A 22763-nucleotide genomic window follows, 5' to 3' on the forward strand; every position below is an offset into this window, starting at 1 on the left:
TTTCTTTTTCTATCAAGTATTAATATCTTTTTAATCAATTTAAACATTTTTAGTTCATAATGTATCAATAACAATATCAGATATTTAATATTGGCTCATTGCAGAACAAAGGTTGCTCGTTACTGTCCATACAATATAAGAAAATCTCAAGCAATACCCAAGAGAAAGACTACTGTATACTTTGTGTATGTGTGCGTGGGTGTGTATATTATGTATCTAGTTATGTACATATGTATCTATTTACAAACGTATGTTTATATGGGATCTTCCAACATTCCACCTTGGTGGTTGCCGAAAGACTGATCTCATACGATATTCGACAGAAAGTAAATAACATAAGGTGGATTTAGATATTTCAGCTTATAGAGAAACATATAAACATTGTAATAAGATTTGCTTTGTATACGTCAGCTAGTAAATGGTATAAACATTCTCTTTTTCTTTCAGTGTAATAATATTATATATATATATATATATATATATATATATATATATATGTACATATATATATATTAAAATTTTTATAATTTAATTAGTTAATTAATCAAAATCAAAAAATAAAAGAAAGCAACAGGAATACAAAAATACGAGACCTCATCGAAAACTCCGTTTGTTAGGACAGACGTCCTTCCTCGTAAACAATGAACTTTCATCTCTCTCTCTCTCTCTCTCTTCCTCGCTCTATTTTGCTATTTTTTTCTTAATTTTTCTGTATGCACGTGTACGCATATGTACGTAATACGTATATGCCTTTCAACAAATGTAATATCGTTTGGTATCGATATATTTTATATATAGAAAGATCGTCGACGATCGAACGTGATGCGTGTACCTGATCGTGACACCCTTATTTCAATATTGTAAATTTAATTTGTCAACGAGGTATAAATTCTATATTCATTTAAATACACATACCTTGATATGTGTATGAATAATGCATATTAATCATAATACGCATTAAATGACACGTTTAAATGAAATCCCACATTAAAATTTACATTGTACTAGATACATATACTACATAAGAACAAGAAAGCAAAATTGAATATACCAAGATACTTTATTCTTCTTCTTCTTCTTCTTCTGCATATTATTGTTGTTGTTATTATTGTTATTATTATCCTTATTGTATTTAGAAATCTATCATAATTGAAGATATTGGGAAATAAAGATGAGATTTCTTTCTTATTCTTCTTAACTGTTTTTTTTTTCTTTTTCTTTTCTTTTATATGAATAATAAGAAATATAAGGTATCATAATCAGATACATATGTAATCTTCTTTAATTTGAATGGGTTTTTGATATAATTGTACTTTGGACGCCTAATGCTTCCTTATCGAATGCCTTTTTGTCAAGAGCTAACAAAGTTTCTTTTCAATTTAATCTCGATATCGTTCTTTGTTTTATTCAAATTCTCGATTCGTTTACCCTTTCTTTCTCTCTCTCTCTCTCTCTCTCTCTCTCTCTCTGTATATATATATACATATTATATATAATATATATATATACATATATATATATATATATATATATATATATCTGTATATATCTCAATCTGTATCAGAAATAAACTCAGGGTTTATAAAAAAACATTATCATATACGTATTCATCTGCGTATCAATGCAAATACGACTTACATCTTGCATCGAAAAATGACAATAGTCGACTATAATTAGTGAATTTCTTAATCAGTGGTATTACATCTTACGTTGATACATTTGTGAAGAGCTTTGTTATCTACGGCCAGTTGAAAGGCATTTTAACTATTAACCGAAGTATTGAAATCTTTTATCAAAAGTCTTAACGTTAACGACAAACGAATAAAAGATTGTATTAGAGTTTAATTCGATATCTTCCATTGTATCTTCCAATATAATAATGTAAAGTTTATTAACGAGAAGTAGAATCATATATCTAATTAAAAATAAACAACTAATAGATTTCGTTCCATTACAAAGATATATATACATACATTTATGCGTACACATTAAAAGTATTGCTAATAAAAAATCAATAGGATTATAGAAAACATTTCATTGTAAATTGATGCCGAAAATAACAAATACCCTTCAATAATGTGTAATTTTTTCTTTTTCTATCAAGTATTAATTTCTTTTTAATCAATTTAAACATTTTTAGTTCATAATGTATCAATAACAATATCAGATATTTAATTTTGGCTCATTGCAGAACAAAGGTTGCTCGTTACTGTCCATTCAATATAAGAAAATCTCAAGCAATACCCAAGAGAAAGACTACTGTATACTTTGTGTATGTGTGTGTGGGTGTGTATATTATGTATCTAGTTACGTACATATGTACATATACACATATGTATCTATTTACAAATGTATGTTTGTATGGGATCTTCCAACATTCCACCTCGGTGGTTGCCGAAAGACTGATCTCATACGATATTCGACAGAAAGTAAATAACATAAGTTGTATTTAGATATTTCAGCTTATATAGAAACATATAAACATTGTAATAAGATTTGCTTTGTATACGTCAGCTAGTAAATGGTATAAACATTCTCTTTTTCTTTCAGTGTAATAATATTATATATATATATATATATATATATATATATTAAAATTTTTATAATTTAATTAGTTAATTAATCAAAATCAAAAAATAAAAGAAAGCAACAGGAATACAAAAATACGAGACCTCATCGAAAACTCCGTTTGTTAGGACAGACGTCCTTCCTCGTAAACAATGAACTTTCATCTCTCTCTCTCTCTCTCTCTTCCTCGCTCTATTTTGCTATTTTTTTCTTAATTTTTCTGTATGCACGTGTACGCGTATGTACGTAATACGTATATGCCTTTCAACAAATGTAATATCGTTTGGTATCGATATATTTTATATATAGAAAGATCGTCGACGATCGAACGTGATGCGTGTACCTGATCGTGACACCCTTATTTCAATATTGTAAATTTAATTTGTCAACGAGGTATAAATTCTATATTCATTTAAATACACATACCTTGATATGTGTATGAATAATGCATATTAATCATAATACGCATTAAATGACACGTTTAAATGAAATCCCACATTAAAATTTACATTGTACTAGATACATATACTACATAAGAACAAGAAAGCAAAATTGAATATACCAAGATACTTTATTCTTCTTCTTCTTCTTCTGCATATTATTGTTGTTGTTATTATTGTTATTATTATCCTTATTGTATTTAGAAATCTATCATAATTGAAGATATTGGGAAATAAAGATGAGATTTCTTTCTTATTCTTCTTAACTGTTTTTTTTTTTCTTTTTCTTTTCTTTTATATGAATAATAAGAAATATAAGGTATCATAATCAGATACATATGTAATCTTCTTTAATTTGAATGGGTTTTTGATATAATTGTACTTTGGACGCCTAATGCTTCCTTATCGAATGCCTTTTTGTCAAGAGCTAACAAAGTTTCTTTTCAATTTAATCTCGATATCGTTCTTTGTTTTATTCAAATTCTCGATTCGTTTACCCTTTCTTTCTCTCTCTCTCTCTCTCTCTTTCTCTCTCTGTATATATATATACATATTATATATAATATATATATATATATATATATATATATATATATATACATCTGTATATATCTCAATCTGTATCAGAAATAAACTCAGGGTTTATAAAAAAACATTATCATATACGTATTCATCTGCGTATCAATGCAAATACGACTTACATCTTGCATCGAAAAATGACAATAGTCGACTATAATTAGTGAATTTCTTAATCAGTGGTATTACATCTTACGTTGATACATTTGTGAAGAGCTTTGTTATCTACGGCCAGTTGAAAGGCATTTTAACTATTAACCGAAGTATTGAAATCTTTTATCAAAAGTCTTAACGTTAACGACAAACGAATAAAAGATTGTATTAGAGTTTAATTCGATATCTTCCATTGTATCTTCCAATATAATAATGTAAAGTTTATTAACGAGAAGTAGAATCATATATCTAATTAAAAATAAACAACTAATAGATTTCGTTCCATTACAAAGATATATATACATACATTTATGCGTACACATTAAAAGTATTGCTAATAAAAAATCAATAGGATTATAGAAAACATTTCATTGTAAATTGATGCCGAAAATAACAAATACCCTTCAATAATGTGTAATTTTTTCTTTTTCTATCAAGTATTAATTTCTTTTTAATCAATTTAAACATTTTTAGTTCATAATGAATTCTATCAATAACAATATCAGATATTTAAGTTTGGCTCATTGCAGAACAAAGGTTGCTCGTTACTGTCCATACAATATAAGAAAATCTCAAGCAATACCCAAGAGAAAGACTACTGTATACTTTGTGTATGTGTGCGTGGGTGTGTATATTATGTATCTAGTTACGTACATATGTACATATACACATATGTATCTATTTACAAATGTATGTTTGTATGGGATCTTCCAACATTCCACCTCGGTGGTTGCCGAAAGACTGATCTCATACGATATTCGACAGAAAGTAAATAACATAAGTTGTATTTAGATATTTCAGCTTATATAGAAACATATAAACATTGTAATAAGATTTGCTTTGTATACGTCAGCTAGTAAATGGTATAAACATTCTCTTTTTCTTTCAGTGTAATAATATTATATATATATATATATATATATATATATATATATTAAAATTTTTATAATTTAATTAGTTAATTAATCAAAATCAAAAAATAAAAGAAAGCAACAGGAATACAAAAATACGAGACCTCATCGAAAACTCCGTTTGTTAGGACAGACGTCCTTCCTCGTAAACAATGAACTTTCATCTCTCTCTCTCTCTCTCTCTTCCTCGCTCTATTTTGCTATTTTTTTCTTAATTTTTCTGTATGCACGTGTACGCGTATGTACGTAATACGTATATGCCTTTCAACAAATGTAATATCGTTTGGTATCGATATATTTTATATATAGAAAGATCGTCGACGATCGAACGTGATGCGTGTACCTGATCGTGACACCCTTATTTCAATATTGTAAATTTAATTTGTCAACGACGTATAAATTCTATATTCATTTAAATACACATACCTTGATATGTGTATGAATAATGCATATTAATCATAATACGCATTAAATGACACGTTTAAATGAAATCCCACATTAAAATTTACATTGTACTAGATACATATACTACATAAGAACAAGAAAGCAAAATTGAATATACCAAGATACTTTATTCTTCTTCTTCTTCTTCTGCATATTATTGTTGTTGTTATTATTGTTATTATTATCCTTATTGTATTTAGAAATCTATCATAATTGAAGATATTGGGAAATAAAGATGAGATTTCTTTCTTATTCTTCTTAACTGTTTTTTTTTTTCTTTTTCTTTTCTTTTATATGAATAATAAGAAATATAAGGTATCATAATCAGATACATATGTAATCTTCTTTAATTTGAATGGGTTTTTGATATAATTGTACTTTGGACGCCTAATGCTTCCTTATCGAATGCCTTTTTGTCAAGAGCTAACAAAGTTTCTTTTCAATTTAATCTCGATATCGTTCTTTGTTTTATTCAAATTCTCGATTCGTTTACCCTTTCTTTCTCTCTCTCTCTCTCTCTCTCTCTCTCTCTCTGTATATATATATACATATTATATATAATATATATATATATATATATATATATATATATATATACATCTGTATATATCTCAATCTGTATCAGAAATAAACTCAGGGTTTATAAAAAAACATTATCATATACGTATTCATCTGCGTATCAATGCAAATACGACTTACATCTTGCATCGAAAAATGACAATAGTCGACTATAATTAGTGAATTTCTTAATCAGTGGTATTACATCTTACGTTGATACATTTGTGAAGAGCTTTGTTATCTACGGCCAGTTGAAAGGCATTTTAACTATTAACCGAAGTATTGAAATCTTTTATCAAAAGTCTTAACGTTAACGACAAACGAATAAAAGATTGTATTAGAGTTTAATTCGATATCTTCCATTGTATCTTCCAATATAATAATGTAAAGTTTATTAACGAGAAGTAGAATCATATATCTAATTAAAAATAAACAACTAATAGATTTCGTTCCATTACAAAGATATATATACATACATTTATGCGTACACATTAAAAGTATTGCTAATAAAAAATCAATAGGATTATAGAAAACATTTCATTGTAAATTGATGCCGAAAATAACAAATACCCTTCAATAATGTGTAATTTTTTCTTTTTCTATCAAGTATTAATTTCTTTTTAATCAATTTAAACATTTTTAGTTCATAATGAATTCTATCAATAACAATATCAGATATTTAAGTTTGGCTCATTGCAGAACAAAGGTTGCTCGTTACTGTCCATACAATATAAGAAAATCTCAAGCAATACCCAAGAGAAAGACTACTGTATACTTTGTGTATGTGTGCGTGGGTGTGTATATTATGTATCTAGTTACGTACATATGTACATATACACATATGTATCTATTTACAAATGTATGTTTGTATGGGATCTTCCAACATTCCACCTCGGTGGTTGCCGAAAGACTGATCTCATACGATATTCGACAGAAAGTAAATAACATAAGTTGTATTTAGATATTTCAGCTTATATAGAAACATATAAACATTGTAATAAGATTTGCTTTGTATACGTCAGCTAGTAAATGGTATAAACATTCTCTTTTTCTTTCAGTGTAATAATATTATATATATATATATATATATATATATATATATATTAAAATTTTTATAATTTAATTAGTTAATTAATCAAAATCAAAAAATAAAAGAAAGCAACAGGAATACAAAAATACGAGACCTCATCGAAAACTCCGTTTGTTAGGACAGACGTCCTTCCTCGTAAACAATGAACTTTCATCTCTCTCTCTCTCTCTCTCTTCCTCGCTCTATTTTGCTATTTTTTTCTTAATTTTTCTGTATGCACGTGTACGCGTATGTACGTAATACGTATATGCCTTTCAACAAATGTAATATCGTTTGGTATCGATATATTTTATATATAGAAAGATCGTCGACGATCGAACGTGATGCGTGTACCTGATCGTGACACCCTTATTTCAATATTGTAAATTTAATTTGTCAACGAGGTATAAATTCTATATTCATTTAAATACACATACCTTGATATGTGTATGAATAATGCATATTAATCATAATACGCATTAAATGACACGTAAATGAAATCCCACATTAAAATTTACATTGTACTAGATACATATACTACATAAGAACAAGAAAGCAAAATTGAATATACCAAGATACTTTATTCTTCTTCTTCTTCTTCTTCTGCATATTATTGTTGTTGTTATTATTGTTATTATTATCCTTATTGTATTTAGAAATCTATCATAATTGAAGATATTGGGAAATAAAGATGAGATTTCTTTCTTATTCTTCTTAACTGTTTTTTTTTTCTTTTTCTTTTCTTTTATATGAATAATAAGAAATATAAGGTATCATAATCAGATACATATGTAATCTTCTTTAATTTGAATGGGTTTTTGATATAATTGTACTTTGGACGCCTAATGCTTCCTTATCGAATGCCTTTTTGTCAAGAGCTAACAAAGCTTCTTTTCAATTTAATCTCGATATCGTTCTTTGTTTTATTCAAATTCTCGATTCGTTTACCCTTTCTTTCTATCTCTCTCTCTCTCTCTCTCTCTCTCTCTGTATATATATATACATATTATATATAATATATATATATATATATATATATATATATATATATATATATATATATCTGTATATATCTCAATCTGTATCAGAAATAAACTCAGGGTTTATAAAAAAACATTATCATATACGTATTCATCTGCGTATCAATGCAAATACGACTTACATCTTGCATCGAAAAATGACAATAGTCGACTATAATTAGTGAATTTCTTAATCAGTGGTATTACATCTTACGTTGATACATTTGTGAAGAGTTTTGTTATCTACGGCCAGTTGAAAGGCATTTTAACTATTAACCGAAGTATTGAAATCTTTTATCAAAAGTCTTAACGTTAACGACAAACGAATAAAAGATTGTATTAGAGTTTAATTCGATATCTTCCATTGTATCTTCCAAAATAATAATGTAAAGTTTATTAACGAGAAGTAGAATCATATATCTAATTAAAAATAAACAACTAATAGATTTCGTTCCATTACAAAGATATATATACATACATTTATGCGTACACATTAAAAGTATTGCTAATAAAAAATCAATAGGATTATAGAAAACATTTCATTGTAAATTGATGCCGAAAATAACAAATACCCTTCAATAATGTGTAATTTTTTCTTTTTCTATCAAGTATTAATATCTTTTTAATCAATTTAAACATTTTTAGTTCATAATGTATCAATAACAATATCAGATATTTAATTTTGGCTCATTGCAGAACAAAGGTTGCTCGTTACTGTCCATACAATATAAGAAAATCTCAAGCAATACCCAAGAGAAAGACTACTGTATACTTTGTGTATGTGTGCGTGGGTGTGTATATTATGTATCTAGTTATGTACATATGTATCTATTTACAAACGTATGTTTATATGGGATCTTCCAACATTCCACCTTGGTGGTTGCCGAAAGACTGATCTCATACGATATTCGACAGAAAGTAAATAACATAAGGTGGATTTAGATATTTCAGCTTATAGAGAAACATATAAACATTGTAATAAGATTTGCTTTGTATACGTCAGCTAGTAAATGGTATAAACATTCTCTTTTTCTTTCAGTGTAATAATATTATATATATATATATATATATATATATATATATATATATATATATATATATATATATATTAAAATTTTTATAATTTAATTAGTTAATTAATCAAAATCAAAAAATAAAAGAAAGCAACAGGAATACAAAAATACGAGACCTCATCGAAAACTCCGTTTGTTAGGACAGACGTCCTTCCTCGTAAACAATGAACTTTCATCTCTCTCTCTCTCTCTCTCTTCCTCGCTCTATTTTGCTATTTTTTTCTTAATTTTTCTGTATGCACGTGTACGCATATGTACGTAATACGTATATGCCTTTCAACAAATGTAATATCGTTTGGTATCGATATATTTTATATATAGAAAGATCGTCGACGATCGAACGTGATGCGTGTACCTGATCGTGACACCCTTATTTCAATATTGTAAATTTAATTTGTCAACGAGGTATGAATTCTATATTCATTTAAATACACATACCTTGATATGTGTATGAATAATGCATATTAATCATAATACGCATTAAATGACACGTTTAAATGAAATCCCACATTAAAATTTACATTGTACTAGATACATATACTACATAAGAACAAGAAAGCAAAATTGAATATACCAAGATACTTTATTCTTCTTCTTCTTCTTCTTCTGCATATTATTGTTGTTGTTATTATTGTTATTATTATCCTTATTGTATTTAGAAATCTATCATAATTGAAGATATTGGGAAATAAAGATGAGATTTCTTTCTTATTCTTCTTAACTGTTTTTTTTTTCTTTTTCTTTTCTTTTATATGAATAATAAGAAATATAAGGTATCATAATCAGATACATATGTAATCTTCTTTAATTTGAATGGGTTTTTGATATAATTGTACTTTGGACGCCTAATGCTTCCTTATCGAATGCCTTTTTGTCAAGAGCTAACAAAGTTTCTTTTCAATTTAATCACGATATCGTTCTTTGTTTTATTCAAATTCTCGATTCGTTTACCCTTTCTTTCTCTCTCTCTCTCTCTCTCTCTCTCTCTCTCTGTATATATATATACATATTATATATAATATATATTATATATATATATATATATATATATATATATATATATATATATATATATATCTGTATATATCTCAATCTGTATCAGAAATAAACTCAGGGTTTATAAAAAAACATTATCATATACGTATTCATCTGCGTATCAATGCAAATACGACTTACATCTTGCATCGAAAAATGACAATAGTCGACTATAATTAGTGAATTTCTTAATCAGTGGTATTACATCTTACGTTGATACATTTGTGAAGAGCTTTGTTATCTACGGCCAGTTGAAAGGCATTTTAACTATTAACCGAAGTATTGAAATCTTTTATCAAAAGTCTTAACGTTAACGACAAACGAATAAAAGATTGTATTAGAGTTTAATTCGATATCTTCCATTGTATCTTCCAATATAATAATGTAAAGTTTATTAACGAGAAGTAGAATCATATATCTAATTAAAAATAAACAACTAATAGATTTCGTTCCATTACAAAGATATATATACATACATTTATGCGTACACATTAAAAGTATTGCTAATAAAAAATCAATTGGATTATAGAAAACATTTCATTGTAAATTGATGCCGAAAATAACAAATACCCTTCAATAATGTGTAATTTTTTCTTTTTCTATCAAGTATTAATTTCTTTTTAATCAATTTAAACATTTTTAGTTCATAATGTATCAATAACAATATCAGATATTTAATTTTGGCTCATTGCAGAACAAAGGTTGCTCGTTACTGTCCATACAATATAAGAAAATCTCAAGCAATACCCAAGAGAAAGACTACTGTATACTTTGTGTATGTGTGTGTGTGTGTGGGTGTGTATATTATGTATCTAGTTACGTACATATGTACATATACACATATGTATCTATTTACAAATGTATGTTTGTATGGGATCTTCCAACATTCCACCTCGGTGGTTGCCGAAAGACTGATCTCATACGATATTCGACAGAAAGTAAATAACATAAGTTGTATTTAGATATTTCAGCTTATATAGAAACATATAAACATTGTAATAAGATTTGCTTTGTATACGTCAGCTAGTAAATGGTATAAACATTCTCTTTTTCTTTCAGTGTAATAATATTATATATATATATATATATATATATATATATATATATATATATTAAAATTTTTATAATTTAATTAGTTAATTAATCAAAATCAAAAAATAAAAGAAAGCAACAGGAATACAAAAATACGAGACCTCATCGAAAACTCCGTTTGTTAGGACAGACGTCCTTCCTCGTAAACAATGAACTTTCATCTCTCTCTCTCTCTCTCTCTTCCTCGCTCTATTTTGCTATTTTTTTCTTAATTTTTCTGTATGCACGTGTACGCGTATGTACGTAATACGTATATGCCTTTCAACAAATGTAATATCGTTTGGTATCGATATATTTTATATATAGAAAGATCGTCGACGATCGAACGTGATGCGTGTACCTGATCGTGACACCCTTATTTCAATATTGTAAATTTAATTTGTCAACGAGGTATAAATTCTATATTCATTTAAATACACATACCTTGATATGTGTATGAATAATGCATATTAATCATAATACGCATTAAATGACACGTTTAAATGAAATCCCACATTAAAATTTACATTGTACTAGATACATATACTACATAAGAACAAGAAAGCAAAATTGAATATACCAAGATACTTTATTCTTCTTCTTCTTCTTCTGCATATTATTGTTGTTGTTATTATTGTTATTATTATCCTTATTGTATTTAGAAATCTATCATAATTGAAGATATTGGGAAATAAAGATGAGATTTCTTTCTTATTCTTCTTAACTGTTTTTTTTTTTCTTTTTCTTTTCTTTTATATGAATAATAAGAAATATAAGGTATCATAATCAGATACATATGTAATCTTCTTTAATTTGAATGGGTTTTTGATATAATTGTACTTTGGACGCCTAATGCTTCCTTATCGAATGCCTTTTTGTCAAGAGCTAACAAAGTTTCTTTTCAATTTAATCTCGATATCGTTCTTTGTTTTATTCAAATTCTCGATTCGTTTACCCTTTCTTTCTCTCTCTCTCTCTCTCTCTTTCTCTCTCTGTATATATATATACATATTATATATAATATATATATATATATATATATATATATATATATATATATACATCTGTATATATCTCAATCTGTATCAGAAATAAACTCAGGGTTTATAAAAAAACATTATCATATACGTATTCATCTGCGTATCAATGCAAATACGACTTACATCTTGCATCGAAAAATGACAATAGTCGACTATAATTAGTGAACTTCTTAATCACTGGTATTACATCTTACGTTGATACATTTGTGAAGAGCTTTGTTATCTACGGCCAGTTGAAAGGCATTTTAACTATTAACCGAAGTATTGAAATCTTTTATCAAAAGTCTTAACGTTAACGACAAACGAATAAAAGATTGTATTAGAGTTTAATTCGATATCTTCCATTGTATCTTCCAATATAATAATGTAAAGTTTATTAACGAGAAGTAGAATCATATATCTAATTAAAAATAAACAACTAATAGATTTCGTTCCATTACAAAGATATATATACATACATTTATGCGTACACATTAAAAGTATTGCTAATAAAAAATCAATAGGATTATAGAAAACATTTCATTGTAAATTGATGCCGAAAATAACAAATACCCTTCAATAATGTGTAATTTTTTCTTTTTCTATCAAGTATTAATTTCTTTTTAATCAATTTAAACATTTTTAGTTCATAATGAATTCTATCAATAACAATATCAGATATTTAAGTTTGGCTCATTGCAGAACAAAGGTTGCTCGTTACTGTCCATACAATATAAGAAAATCTCAAGCAATACCCAAGAGAAAGACTACTGTATACTTTGTGTATGTGTGCGTGGGTGTGTATATTATGTATCTAGTTACGTACATATGTACATATACACATATGTATCTATTTACAAATGTATGTTTGTATGGGATCTTCCAACATTCCACCTCGGTGGTTGCCGAAAGACTGATCTCATACGATATTCGACAGAAAGTAAATAACATAAGTTGTATTTAGATATTTCAGCTTATATAGAAACATATAAACATTGTAATAAGATTTGCTTTGTATACGTCAGCTAGTAAATGGTATAAACATTCTCTTTTTCTTTCAGTGTAATAATATTATATATATATATATATATATATATATATATATATATATTAAAATTTTTATAATTTAATTAGTTAATTAATCAAAATCAAAAAATAAAAGAAAGCAACAGGAATACAAAAATACGAGACCTCATCGAAAACTCCGTTTGTTAGGACAGACGTCCTTCCTCGTAAACAATGAACTTTCATCTCTCTCTCTCTCTCTCTCTTCCTCGCTCTATTTTGCTATTTTTTTCTTAATTTTTCTGTATGCACGTGTACGCGTATGTACGTAATACGTATATGCCTTTCAACAAATGTAATATCGTTTGGTATCGATATATTTTATATATAGAAAGATCGTCGACGATCGAACGTGATGCGTGTACCTGATCGTGACACCCTTATTTCAATATTGTAAATTTAATTTGTCAACGAGGTATGAATTCTATATTCATTTAAATACACATACCTTGATATGTGTATGAATAATGCATATTAATCATAATACGCATTAAATGACACGTTTAAATGAAATCCCACATTAAAATTTACATTGTACTAGATACATATACTACATAAGAACAAGAAAGCAAAATTGAATATACCAAGATACTTTATTCTTCTTCTTCTTCTTCTTCTGCATATTATTGTTGTTGTTATTATTGTTATTATTATCCTTATTGTATTTAGAAATCTATCATAATTGAAGATATTGGGAAATAAAGATGAGATTTCTTTCTTATTCTTCTTAACTGTTTTTTTTTTCTTTTTCTTTTCTTTTATATGAATAATAAGAAATATAAGGTATCATAATCAGATACATATGTAATCTTCTTTAATTTGAATGGGTTTTTGATATAATTGTACTTTGGACGCCTAATGCTTCCTTATCGAATGCCTTTTTGTCAAGAGCTAACAAAGTTTCTTTTCAATTTAATCACGATATCGTTCTTTGTTTTATTCAAATTCTCGATTCGTTTACCCTTTCTTTCTCTCTCTCTCTCTCTCTCTCTCTCTCTCTCTGTATATATATATACATATTATATATAATATATATATATATATATATATATATATATATATATATATCTGTATATATCTCAATCTGTATCAGAAATAAACTCAGGGTTTATAAAAAAACATTATCATATACGTATTCATCTGCGTATCAATGCAAATACGACTTACATCTTGCATCGAAAAATGACAATAGTCGACTATAATTAGTGAATTTCTTAATCAGTGGTATTACATCTTACGTTGATACATTTGTGAAGAGCTTTGTTATCTACGGCCAGTTGAAAGGCATTTTAACTATTAACCGAAGTATTGAAATCTTTTATCAAAAGTCTTAACGTTAACGACAAACGAATAAAAGATTGTATTAGAGTTTAATTCGATATCTTCCATTGTATCTTCCAATATAATAATGTAAAGTTTATTAACGAGAAGTAGAATCATATATCTAATTAAAAATAAACAACTAATAGATTTCGTTCCATTACAAAGATATATATACATACATTTATGCGTACACATTAAAAGTATTGCTAATAAAAAATCAATAGGATTATAGAAAACATTTCATTGTAAATTGATGCCGAAAATAACAAATACCCTTCAATAATGTGTAATTTTTTCTTTTTCTATCAAGTATTAATTTCTTTTTAATCAATTTAAACATTTTTAGTTCATAATGTATCAATAACAATATCAGATATTTAATTTTGGCTCATTGCAGAACAAAGGTTGCTCGTTACTGTCCATAAAATATAAGAAAATCTCAAGCAATACCCAAGAGAAAGACTACGGTATACTTTGTGTATGTGTGCGTGGGTGTGTATATTATGTATCTAGTTATGTACATATGTATCTATTTACAAACGTATGTTTATATGGGATCTTCCAACATTCCACCTTGGTGGTTGCCGAAAGACTGATCTCATACGATATTCGACAGAAAGTAAATAACATAAGGTGGATTTAGATATTTCAGCTTATAGAGAAACATATAAACATTGTAATAAGATTTGCTTTGTATACGTCAGCTAGTAAATGGTATAAACATTCTCTTTTTCTTTCAGTGTAATAATATTATATATATATATATATATATATATATATATATGTATATATATATATATATATATATATATGTATATATATATATATTAAAATTTTTATAATTTAATTAGTTAATTAATCAAAATCAAAAAATAAAAGAAAGCAACAGGAATACAAAAATACGAGACCTCATCGAAAACTCCGTTTGTTAGGACAGACGTCCTTCCTCGTAAACAATGAACTTTCATCTCTCTCTCTCTCTCTCTCTTCCTCGCTCTATTTTGCTATTTTTTTCTTAATTTTTCTGTATGCACGTGTACGCGTATGTACGTAATACGTATATGCCTTTCAACAAATGTAATATCGTTTGGTATCGATATATTTTATATATAGAAAGATCGTCGACGATCGAACGTGATGCGTGTACCTGATCGTGACACCCTTATTTCAATATTGTAAATTTAATTTGTCAACGAGGTATAAATTCTATATTCATTTAAATACACATACCTTGATATGTGTATGAATAATGCATATTAATCATAATACGCATTAAATGACACGTTTAAATGAAATCCCACATTAAAATTTACATTGTACTAGATACATATACTACATAAGAACAAGAAAGCAAAATTGAATATACCAAGATACTTTATTCTTCTTCTTCTTCTTCTGCATATTATTGTTGTTGTTATTATTGTTATTATTATCCTTATTGTATTTAGAAATCTATCATAATTGAAGATATTGGGAAATAAAGATGAGATTTCTTTCTTATTCTTCTTAACTGTTTTTTTTTTTCTTTTTCTTTTCTTTTATATGAATAATAAGAAATATAAGGTATCATAATCAGATACATATGTAATCTTCTTTAATTTGAATGGGTTTTTGATATAATTGTACTTTGGACGCCTAATGCTTCCTTATCGAATGCCTTTTTGTCAAGAGCTAACAAAGTTTCTTTTCAATTTAATCTCGATATCGTTCTTTGTTTTATTCAAATTCTCGATTCGTTTACCCTTTCTTTCTCTCTCTCTCTCTCTCTCTCTCTCTCTCTCTGTATATATATATACATATTATATATATATATATATATATATATATATATATATATATATATATATATATATATCTGTATATATCTCAATCTGTATCAGAAATAAACTCAGGGTTTATAAAAAAACATTATCATATACGTATTCATCTGCGTATCAATGCAAATACGACTTACATCTTGCATCGAAAAATGACAATAGTCGACTATAATTAGTGAATTTCTTAATCAGTGGTATTACATCTTACGTTGATACATTTGTGAAGAGCTTTGTTATCTACGGCCAGTTGAAAGGCATTTTAACTATTAACCGAAGTATTGAAATCTTTTATCAAAAGTCTTAACGTTAACGACAAACGAATAAAAGATTGTATTAGAGTTTAATTCGATATCTTCCATTGTATCTTCCAATATAATAATGTAAAGTTTATTAACGAGAAGTAGAATCATATATCTAATTAAAAATAAACAACTAATAGATTTCGTTCCATTACAAAGATATATATACATACATTTATGCGTACACATTAAAAGTATTGCTAATAAAAAATCAATAGGATTATAGAAAACATTTCATTGTAAATTGATGCCGAAAATAACAAATACCCTTCAATAATGTGTAATTTTTTCTTTTTCTATCAAGTATTAATATCTTTTTAATCAATTTAAACATTTTTAGTTCATAATGTATCAATAACAATATCAGATATTTAATTTTGGCTCATTGCAGAACAAAGGTTGCTCGTTACTGTCCATACAATATAAGAAAATCTCAAGCAATACCCAAGAGAAAGACTACTGTATACTTTGTGTATGTGTGCGTGGGTGTGTATATTATGTATCTAGTTATGTACATATGTATCTATTTACAAACGTATGTTTATATGGGATCTTCCAACATTCCACCTTGGTGGTTGCCGAAAGACTGATCTCATACGATATTCGACAGAAAGTAAATAACATAAGGTGGATTTAGATATTTCAGCTTATAGAGAAACATATAAACATTGTAATAAGATTTGCTTTGTATACGTCAGCTAGTAAATGGTATAAACATTCTCTTTTTCTTTCAGTGTAATAATATTATATATACATATATATATATATATATATATATATATATATATATATATATATATATATATATATATATATATTAAAATTTTTATAATTTAATTAGTTAATTAATCAAAATCAAAAAATAAAAGAAAGCAACAGGAATACAAAAATACGAGACCTCATCGAAAACTCCGTTTGTTAGGACAGACGTCCTTCCTCGTAAACAATGAACTTTCCTCTCTCTCTCTCTCTCTCTTCCTCGCTCTATTTTGCTATTTTTTTCTTAATTTTTCTGTATGCACGTGTACGCATATGTACGTAATACGTATATGCCTTTCAACAAATGTAATATCGTTTGGTATCGATATATTTTATATATAGAAAGATCGTCGACGATCGAACGTGATGCGTGTACCTGATCGTGACACCCTTATTTCAATATTGTAAATTTAATTTGTCAACGAGGTATAAATTCTATATTCATTTAAATACACATACCTTGATATGTGTATGAATAATGCATATTAATCATAATACGCATTAAATGACACGTTTAAATGAAATCCCACATTAAAATTTACATTGTACTAGATACATATACTACATAAGAACAAGAAAGCAAAATTGAATATACCAAGATACTTTATTCTTCTTCTTCTTCTTCTTCTGCATATTATTGTTGTTGTTATTATTGTTATTATTATCCTTATTGTATTTAGAAATCTATCATAATTGAAGATATTGGGAAATAAAGATGAGATTTCTTTCTTATTCTTCTTAACTGTTTTTTTTTTCTTTTTCTTTTCTTTTATATGAATAATAAGAAATATAAGGTATCATAATCAGATACATATGTAATCTTCTTTAATTTGAATGGGTTTTTGATATAATTGTACTTTGGACGCCTAATGCTTCCTTATCGAATGCCTTTTTGTCAAGAGCTAACAAAGTTTCTTTTCAATTTAATCTCGATATCGTTCTTTGTTTTATTCAAATTCTCGATTCGTTTACCCTTTCTTTCTCTCTCTCTCTCTCTCTCTCTCTCTCTCTCTGTATATATATATACATATTATATATAATATATATATATATATATATATATATATATATATATATATATATATATATATATATATATCTGTATATATCTCAATCTGTATCAGAAATAAACTCAGGGTTTATAAAAAAACATTATCATATACGTATTCATCTGCGTATCAATGCAAATACGACTTACATCTTGCATCGAAAAATGACAATAGTCGACTATAATTAGTGAATTTCTTAATCAGTGGTATTACATCTTACGTTGATACATTTGTGAAGAGCTTTGTTATCTACGGCCAGTTGAAAGGCATTTTAACTATTAACCGAAGTATTGAAATCTTTTATCAAAAGTCTTAACGTTAACGACAAACGAATAAAAGATTGTATTAGAGTTTAATTCGATATCTTCCATTGTATCTTCCAATATAATAATGTAAAGTTTATTAACGAGAAGTAGAATCATATATCTAATTAAAAATAAACAACTAATAGATTTCGTTCCATTACAAAGATATATATACATACATTTATGCGTACACATTAAAAGTATTGCTAATAAAAAATCAATAGGATTATAGAAAACATTTCATTGTAAATTGATGCCGAAAATAACAAATACCCTTCAATAATGTGTAATTTTTTCTTTTTCTATCAAGTATTAATATCTTTTTAATCAATTTAAACATTTTTAGTTCATAATGTATCAATAACAATATCAGATATTTAATTTTGGCTCATTGCAGAACAAAGGTTGCTCGTTACTGTCCATACAATATAAGAAAATCTCAAGCAATACCCAAGAGAAAGACTACTGTATACTTTGTGTATGTGTGCGTGGGTGTGTATATTATGTATCTAGTTATGTACATATGTATCTATTTACAAACGTATGTTTATATGGGATCTTCCAACATTCCACCTTGGTGGTTGCCGAAAGACTGATCTCATACGATATTCGACAGAAAGTAAATAACATAAGGTGGATTTAGATATTTCAGCTTATAGAGAAACATATAAACATTGTAATAAGATTTGCTTTGTATACGTCAGCTAGTAAATGGTATAAACATTCTCTTTTTCTTTCAGTGTAATAATATTATATATACATATATATATATATATATATATATATATATATATGTATATATATATATATATTAAAATTTTTATAATTTAATTAGTTAATTAATCAAAATCAAAAAATAAAAGAAAGCAACAGGAATACAAAAATACGAGACCTCATCGAAAACTCCGTTTGTTAGGACAGACGTCCTTCCTCGTAAACAATGAACTTTCATCTCTCTCTCTCTCTCTCTCTTCCTCGCTCTATTTTGCTATTTTTTTCTTAATTTTTCTGTATGCACGTGTACGCATATGTACGTAATACGTATATGCCTTTCAACAAATGTAATATCGTTTGGTATCGATATATTTTATATATAGAAAGATCGTCGACGATCGAACGTGATGCGTGTACCTGATCGTGACACCCTTATTTCAATATTGTAAATTTAATTTGTCAACGAGGTATAAATTCTATATTCATTTAAATACACATACCTTGATATGTGTATGAATAATGCATATTAATCATAATACGCATTAAATGACACGTTTAAATGAAATCCCACATTAAAATTTACATTGTACTAGATACATATACTACATAAGAACAAGAAAGCAAAATTGAATATACCAAGATACTTTATTCTTCTTCTTCTTCTTCTTCTGCATATTATTGTTGTTGTTATTATTGTTATTATTATCCTTATTGTATTTAGAAATCTATCATAATTGAAGATATTGGGAAATAAAGATGAGATTTCTTTCTTATTCTTCTTAACTGTTTTTTTTTTCTTTTTCTTTTCTTTTATATGAATAATAAGAAATATAAGGTATCATAATCAGATACATATGTAATCTTCTTTAATTTGAATGGGTTTTTGATATAATTGTACTTTGGACGCCTAATGCTTCCTTATCGAATGCCTTTTTGTCAAGAGCTAACAAAGTTTCTTTTCAATTTAATCTCGATATCGTTCTTTGTTTTATTCAAATTCTCGATTCGTTTACCCTTTCTTTCTCTCTCTCTCTCTCTCTCTCTCTCTCTCTCTCTCTGTATATATATATACATATTATATATAATATATATATATATATATATATATATATATATATATATATATATATATATCTGTATATATCTCAATCTGTATCAGAAATAAACTCAGGGTTTATAAAAAAACATTATCATATACGTATTCATCTGCGTATCAATGCAAATACGACTTACATCTTGCATCGAAAAATGACAATAGTCGACTATAATTAGTGAATTTCTTAATCAGTGGTATTACATCTTACGTTGATACATTTGTGAAGAGCTTTGTTATCTACGGCCAGTTGAAAGGCATTTTAACTATTAACCGAAGTATTGAAATCTTTTATCAAAAGTCTTAACGTTAACGACAAACGAATAAAAGATTGTATTAGAGTTTAATTCGATATCTTCCATTGTATCTTCCAATATAATAATGTAAAGTTTATTAACGAGAAGTAGAATCATATATCTAATTAAAAATAAACAACTAATAGATTTCGTTCCATTACAAAGATATATATACATACATTTATGCGTACACATTAAAAGTATTGCTAATAAAAAATCAATAGGATTATAGAAAACATTTCATTGTAAATTGATGCCGAAAATAACAAATACCCTTCAATAATGTGTAATTTTTTCTTTTTCTATCAAGTATTAATTTCTTTTTAATCAATTTAAACATTTTTAGTTCATAATGTATCAATAACAATATCAGATATTTAATTTTGGCTCATTGCAGAACAAAGGTTGCTCGTTACTGTCCATACAATATAAGAAAATCTCAAGCAATACCCAAGAGAAAGACTACTGTATACTTTGTGTATGTGTGTGTGGGTGTGTATATTATGTATCTAGTTACGTACATACGTACATATACACATATGTATCTATTTACAAATGTATGTTTGTATGGGATCTTCCAACTTTCCACCTCGGTGGTTGCCGAAAGACTGATCTCATACGATATTCGACAGAAAGTAAATAACATAAGTTGTATTTAGATATTTCAGCTTATATAGAAACATATAAACATTGTAATAAGATTTGCTTTGTATACGTCAGCTAGTAAATGGTATAAACATTCTCTTTTTCTTTCAGTGTAATAATATTATATATATATATATATATATATTAAAATTTTTATAATTTAATTAGTTAATTAATCAAAATCAAAAAATAAAAGAAAGCAACAGGAATACAAAAATACGAGACCTCATCGAAAACTCCGTTTGTTAGGACAGACGTCCTTCCTCGTAAACAATGAACTTTCATCTCTCTCTCTCTCTCTCTCTTCCTCGCTCTATTTTGCTATTTTTCTCTTAATTTTTCTGTATGCACGTGTACGCGTATGTACGTAATACGTATATGCCTTTCAACAAATGTAATATCGTTTGGTATCGATATATTTTATAGATAGAAAGATCGTCGACGATCGGACGTGATGCGTGTACCTGATCGTGACACCCTAATTTCAATATTGTAAATTTAATTTGTCAACGAGGTATAAATTCTATATTCATTTAAATACACCTACCTTGATATGTGTATGAATAATGCATATTAATCATAATACGCATTAAATGACACGTTTAAATGAAATCCCACATTAAAATTTACATTGTACTAGATACATATACTACATAAGAACAAGAAAGCAAAATTGAATATACCAAGATACTTTATTCTTCTTCTTCTTCTTCTTCTGCATATTATTGTTGTTGTTATTATTGTTATTATTATCCTTATTGTATTTAGAAATCTATCATAATTGAAGATATTGGGAAATAAAGATGAGATTTCTTTCTTATTCTTCTTAACTGTTTTTTTTTTTCTTTTTCTTCTCTTTTATATGAATAATAAGAAATATAAGGTATCATAAGCAGATACATATGTAATCTTCTTTAATTTGAATGGGTTTTTGATATAATTGTACTTTGGACGCCTAATGCTTCCTTATCGAATGCCTTTTTGTCAAGAGCTAACAAAGTTTCTTTTCAATTTAATCTCGATATCGTTCTTTGTTTTATTCAAATTCTCGATTCGTTTACCCTTTCTTTCTCTCTCTCTCTCTCTCTCTCTTTCTCTCTCTGTATATATATATACATATTATATATAATATATATATATATATATATATATATATATATATATATATATATATATCTGTATATATCTCAATCTGTATCAGAAATAAACTCAGGGTTTATAAAAAAACATTATCATATACGTATTCATCTGCGTATCAATGCAAATACGACTTACATCTTGCATCGAAAAATGACAATAGTCGACTATAATTAGTGAATTTCTTAATCAGTGGTATTACATCTTACGTTGAAACATTTGTGAAGAGCTTTGTTATCTACGGCCAGTTGAAAGGCACTTTAACTATTAACCGAGGTATTCAAATCTTTTATCAAAAGTCTTAACGTTAACGACAAACGAATAA

At 26.9% G+C, this 22763-nt stretch overlaps 1 long non-coding RNA gene across 1 annotated transcript in view; it reads right to left on the minus strand.

Moving 5' to 3' along the window:
- LOC127067757 (uncharacterized) overlaps positions 1-1491 on the minus strand; it is a 55273-nt gene extending 53782 nt beyond the window's left edge. The window contains exon 1 of the long non-coding RNA XR_007782730.1: positions 594-1491. This is a non-coding gene — a long non-coding RNA (uncharacterized LOC127067757). The remainder of the gene's footprint in view (positions 1-593) is intronic.
- Between the last annotated feature and the right edge of the window lie 21272 nt (positions 1492-22763).

The sequence above is a fragment of the Vespula vulgaris genome, chromosome 11 (assembly GCF_905475345.1).
Source record: "Vespula vulgaris chromosome 11, iyVesVulg1.1, whole genome shotgun sequence".
Lineage (NCBI taxonomy): Eukaryota > Metazoa > Arthropoda > Insecta > Hymenoptera > Vespidae > Vespula > Vespula vulgaris.